Raw genomic sequence first — 6,729 nt, 5'->3', positions numbered from 1 at the left:
GGCTAGTCAAAGATGCTTCTCTGTGTGTGGCACAAAGCTTAATGGAGCGTGGGTTAGATAGTGAGATCATGAGTTAGTCTACATGTCAAGAAGTCCCAAGTGAGATGAACTGCAGAACTAAGTTCTGCTGATCCACCTGGGAGTTGGGTACCTTTATTTCGTTTTGATCTTCATCCTAAGGCTCATCTTCCAAACCAATGACAGCTGAGGTTACCTCTTTCCTTGCTCACAAAGGAGAGAAAAATCGCTTAGGCAAGCAGAACATATGTTCTTCATGCATTTTATATGCAGTAATTATACACTGTGGTGTGAAGAGTCACCCAAACCTTAGTGGATCAAAGCCACAAACACCACATGTCACAAATACACAGATCAGGAATTTGGGCAAAATTCAGCTAAGTCTTCTATCTCATATGACATCCATGGGAGCTACATACTAATACTCTGCAAATGAGTAGGTGGGCTCCATGATCCAAGAAGACTTCAGTCATGTCTTAGATAGACCTTTGGAGACCTTGGTGGTGGATGGACAAGAATCTCTGGCCAAAAATGCCAGAACTGTGTGTCCATGATCTGCAGACTTTTTCATGGTGGCTCAAGGATGCTAAACAGGTGCACCAAGATGCTGAACAACTTATGACTTAGCTTCAGAAGTTCAGAGGTCATTTCTAGTCTATCCTGCTTAGTCATAAACCATTAAAACCAATCAAACTTCATAGAGAGAAGAGGTAGACGCTACTTCTCTGTGAGAGGAGGAGTCATGGGTTGGTGGCCATCTTTGCACTGCCCTAGAATGTAATAACATTCTTCTTTAATCTTATTGAATGTGATGGCCAATATTGTCAACCTAAGAACAGCTGGGATCACCATAGAAACAAGGCTCTGGTCACATGTGAAATTACATAAACTAGGCTAAATGAGGTTGGGATACTCATCCTATGTGTGTGGCATCATGCTATGGTTTGGGGTCCTAGGTTAAATAAGAAGGAGAAAGTGAAATACATCCTGCATTCATCACGCTCTGCTTTTTGACCACAGAGGCAACGTGGCTGCACACTCCTTCTGCTTCCTCTCCATGATGGACTGTACCCCAGAACTATGACCAAAAATAGGCCCTCACTTCCTTAAGAGGGCCTTTTTTTGGTCATAGTTCTTAAGCAATGACCATAGTTCTTAAGCAACTTCCTTAAGTTGCTTTTGCTGACTATTTGACCACAGAAAATATAAGTAATGAATACACTGAGCCATTGTGTGCCATGTTCCACAACCCCTTGTAGTGATATCCACCTCCACACCAGTAGCACTGACCCCACCCCTGTGGGTGTGCTCACAGGTGTGGACGTGACCGGTGATGATAAGGATTAGCTTTGGGGCTCAGAGGTCTCTTGGTTCCAGTTGGGCCACAGCCTGTGTGGATCTGTTCTTGTCTTTACAGGAAAACAGAAAACACCCATCTTCAAGAAGCCAAAAGACACCTAATTTGTAGATGCCTATAGAAGAGAGGATAGCTATCCAGAAAGGACCATCAAACAAAGAAGAATCTGATGTACTGGTGGTAAAATCCTTATACTAAACTCATATCTCCTTATTTCCCAGTACAGTCGTAGTCCCAATTCACATAAAAATCAAAGTAGGCTTTGGAGTTAGATTTGCCGTCCCTCTCCAAATTCAAACATGTAGTTAAAATAAAATTCACAGTTTCTGTCTCATTTCAAAAGGCCATTGATTAAGACAGAAGAAAACAAAATCTAGGACTACTATTGTCTTAACTCTGCTTTCTCTCAAAAATCCTATTCCCGCATACTTATTTTCATCCTTATTGTTACCTTTCCCTGTATGCTTATCTATTAAAGTTAAACTTTCTGTGCTGATATTAATGTTTAAGTCCTCCACCTCGAACAAAAAATTTCCTAACAGCAATCTTTGAATTCTCCAGAAAGAAGATGGGGCCCCACATCATCGATTCCAGTTGATTCGAATTGATGTCTTTGAACTAGCAAATACCACCCTAAAACCGGTTTGGGACTATACTGCTCTAGACAGTTCCGTACTAGCTAGCTGAAGCAGTGCACCTTCTTCTTATATCCTGGCCAGTGCTTCAGATAAGAACCTCAGTCAAGCATCTCTTGCCACGAGGAGACTAGCAACAAATGTTACTACTAGTCCTCTCAAGACTTGCCGTTGCTTTAATATTCTTCCTACAGGATCCCATGGAGTCATCATCATCCCATTTCAGCAGGAAGTAATAAGAAAACAACGCCCTCTTTCCCTACTGTTGGCATTAAGGGACAATATTCACTTGCATAGGGTTGGTTTTTAGTTGTATAGGGTTAGTTATTGGAGGTGATGCTCAGATCTGGATATCTCTTTTAGATAAGTTTGAGGGTATGGATGGGGAAGGTTTGGTTAGGATGGGGTATAGGTAGATTAACAAATTTTCTAGTCGACTATCTTTAGCAACTGTTAGCTATAGACAAAGTAAATTGTTAGATTTTTGTAAGTTGACTGTTTAGGGTCTTCTTTATGTTTACGATGTTCTGCACACAAATGTAAAACTATCTTGATGTATATACATTTGGTATATTGATACAACTTAGGATATTTTATCATTTTGCACTTTATAATTCTACCTCTAGTTAAGACATTTCAGCTCTATCTCTGTTATTGAGAAATTATATATATTATATATATTATATACATTATATAATTATTTATAGCAAGTCTTTGCCCTTGCTAAATTATTTTGGGAAGCTTCAGCCATTGTACAACTATGTTCCTGAGAATTACAGATTCTAGTTACCCATGTTTCTTATACCTATGAGATTAGTCAGACACAGATATCAGGTCTTCAAACACTTCTTAGAACTGCAGAATATGGCATTTAATGTTTTAATATTAGTACTCCATTGACATGAGACACTATTGCTCCTGACAGCACCAAGCTATTCCTGAGAGTTGTTGAGCACTGATGTTATTCCTTCTCGAGTCCATTCTCTCTTCAGCTAATGACCTCTTGGGCAAAGAACTGCCCCCACGTCGACCGCTGACTTTGGATATGCTGTCCTACTATGCTTACAGGAGATAAAGAAGACTGCTGAACCTTGCCAAGTCAGGGTAAGAGAGCCTTTCAACCTTCCTGCTTCTGTGTTGATCAGTCAGTTACTCTAGGTCTCAGCCAAAGCTGGTTTCCCCTATGCTGCTGTGAGACTTTGGGTGACTGACCAGGTAGCCTGTTGTTTGTGTCTTAGCTTGCACCATTTGGAAGTTGCTCACTTGCACTTCCTGCCTACCATAGTATTGCTGTCCTCCTTCTCAGGTCTTTGATGGGGTTGAAGATTAGACTGTCACAATTATTGTTCTCTCTTCCTAGATAAGAAATATTAGGTACAAGACTTAGACTTTCCAGTTTAGGACAACTTTGTAGTAATCTCTGTTAAACCTTTACCCTAGGACTGGATATGTAGTTCATGCTAGTTGCTTCACTGGCAGTAGGTCTTAAATTGTGTATGTTTTACCTCTCCTTCTCTTAGAGCACACTTGATATTTGCTATCATTGTATATAGTTTTGTATCAAGACTAAATCTTCTTTGGACTAAAATGGGAATTGTAGCGATGTCCACCTCCACACCTGTAGCACTGATCAAGCCCCTGTGGGCATGGTCACAGGTGCAGACATGACCAGTGATGAGGGTTAGCTTTGGGGCTGGGAGTTCTCTTGGTTCAGGTCCAGTCACAGAGAGCAGCCTGTGTGGATCCTTGGAGTGGGAACTTGTGGTGGTCATTTGTTTCTTGTGAAAGTGCCTTCTTCCCAAATAAAATTATATTAACCTACATTGAGCCTAGTCCAGTGAATCTTGGTCCATGTGTCTACAACCCCTTTTCCCAAAGTAGTAGCAGCTGCCAGGGGAACCCCAAGGCTTATTGGCAGAGGTGAGTTAGGATCCCCTCTATAGCTGGCATAAAGACTGGACAAAATAAGAACTCCATTGAGAAGGAAGAAGGGAGGATGGAATATTGGACAAACAACCAGGTGCCCCCAGAAAGAATAGACTATATCCTTCATCAGAAACTCCACCCCCACACACATTCATGTCTAGAATAACCCAACTGGTATATGAGCTAACTAAAGGGCACAACTAAAGGAGTGTAGAGACTACAAGAAACAAATTCATGTCTGGGTACATGTTTACATAAGACAGAAAACCTAAGAAAAGAAAGATAGGTATCTCATATTGGACCCACCCCTTGACTTGCTAATGTTTTCCCAGCCTGAAGGATGCACTCCTAATAGGCTTTGGAGATACCACACTGACATCTGTAGAGTTAAGGAATAGATGTTGGGGTTAAAAATCTCTTTACTGCCATGTGCTTGGGGCTCAGTTCTCATCAATCATTAGTTAGCCTCTGATCTCTCAGTCTTTTTTAGATTTCCTCTTGCTTTGGCAGTTGTGCCTGCTTTCCTTCCTTCCTTCCTTCCTTCCTTCCTTCCTTCCTTCCTTCCTTCCTTGCCTCTTTCCTCTTATTCATATATTAGCTAACATTCACTAAGCAATGCTTTACTATAGACAACATGGGACTTGTGTTGTGTACATTCTCTTAATCTAAGTGCTCATACAGTAATAATGTAAGATCAGTTCTATCCTGTGCCCATTTTAATAGGTAGAGAAATTGAGACCAACAGCTGTACAATATAGCTCGGGGCTGGGAGATTGTTCAGTTCGTAAAGTGCCTGCTGCATAATCCTGAGGACTTGGGTTTGGACCCCCCAGAGCCCACATAAAAGCAGGTCTGGTGGTGCAAGCCAGTAACCCCAGCAGTGGAGGAATGGAGACAGGCAGATGGCAGAGGATTACTGACCACCATTCGAGCCAAAATGGTGAACTCCAGGCTTAGTGAAGAAAGATTCAAAAACTAAAGTGCACAGAGGAAGTTATTTCTGGCCTTCACATGCTCATAACCAGGCCAATGTACACCCCCAACACACAGACATACACACACAGACACACATGCACACGTGCACAAGTGTGCACATATCAACAGACGTGGGATGCACCTCAGATGAGGTGGGCTCACACTTTTGTCACTTGGTTACATAGTACTCCATCCCTGTTGTGGGTACAAAAGTATCATATTCCTTATATAAAATGCCATGGTATTTACATCCAATCCTTGCACGTTCTCTGGTGATCTTTAGGTCTTTTGACGATGTCTAATGGCTAATGCAATGGTAACACTGTATAAATCACTGTTACAGCTGTTGAATTTAAGCATGCAGAACTCATGGGGATAGAGGGTCTGATTGATATATTTTTTACACTTATTTATACACATACTGACATGTGGTGTCATAAATTTCAGCAAAATACTGCTTTTTAAAGTAACAACAAAATAAGTAGTGCTATGCTTCACTTACTCAGTTATTTCAACAAATACGTAGTTAGTGTCTAGCTTGAGCCAAGCATAGACGGGTCAAGAGTAATCTTCTCACACTGGCAAAATAGTAATAACAACAACATTGGTGGTAATAATAAAACCTACAACAAATTAGTAAACAATATTGTCTACTAGGACTATAGACAAAGAAAGGGGGAGCCAGGTAGAGAGACTTCCCAGCTTGCAAATGAAGGCCCCTCTTTAAAAATGGGGACCTAGGCCTGGAGTTATGAGGACCCAGCACCCACATAAACAAACCAAGTGTCCCATGCATGCCTGTAACTTTAGTTCACAGGGAACAGAGACAGTAGGACCTCAGGGGCATGATAGCATTCAGCTTGTCAGCGAAAACACAAGCCCAGATTCAAGCTTCAGGCTCAGGCAGAGGAATAGGCACATTATGATCGAAAAGGATAGTGGATAGTTTCTTCAGGCCTCTACAGGTGTTCACCTCTATGCATACACACTTGCATACATGTACTCATACATGTATGCATACAAGTAAATAAGTCTTTAACATTATCAAAACTAAAATCAATTTAAAATGGAGACCCTTTTGCAATACCTAAGGATGTGGCTTCTTCCTTTCCCCTTTTTGTATGCCCTGCTGCTATACAAATTCAGCATGCTCTTCCCTTAGGTCAGAGGTGTGAAATACATATCATTTAATGATTACATGACCCATTATTTCTGACTTTGAGTTTGTGGCCATTAAAAGAAATATAAACCATTTAGGGACACACAGAGAGATGCTTTCATGCCTCATTTACTCTGGATTGCCTGGGTTGGACCAAGTCATAAGTCTTAAGCAGGAAAGGGCATTGCCCCACCCTTTCATTTTATAGGTGAGTTTTGAATGACTGGCTACAAGCCATACCGTGAGCTAGAAATGTAATCGGTGACTAACTTGAAATCTGGGGCCTGCCAGGAAGTATGCTTTAACACCGAATTAGATGGCTGAGGCAGCAGGGCAGATGGTCACTTCTTGGTTCCCTGGCTTGTGATAGAAATCTCTAGATCATTTGCCATTAACCCATTTAGAATGTGTTGTTGATATTGGCACTATACTATCCCTTTGGGGCTTCAGGTAGCTGTGAACTAACTCTGTTCCAGTTGCCACTGTAAGATACCTTGACAAAAAGCAGCTGAAAGGAGAAAGGAATTTAGTTCAGTTATAAATCCAAATTACAGTCTATCGTTGTGGGGCAGTCAAGGCAGGAACTTCAAGCAGTTGGTCACATCACACCCATAGTCGAAAGCAAGAAATGCATGCATGCTCGCTTGATCGCTCGCTTG

The sequence above is a fragment of the Cricetulus griseus genome, chromosome 7 (assembly GCF_003668045.3).
Source record: "Cricetulus griseus strain 17A/GY chromosome 7, alternate assembly CriGri-PICRH-1.0, whole genome shotgun sequence".
NCBI lineage: Eukaryota > Metazoa > Chordata > Mammalia > Rodentia > Cricetidae > Cricetulus > Cricetulus griseus.
This window is presented reverse-complemented; position numbering follows the sequence as displayed.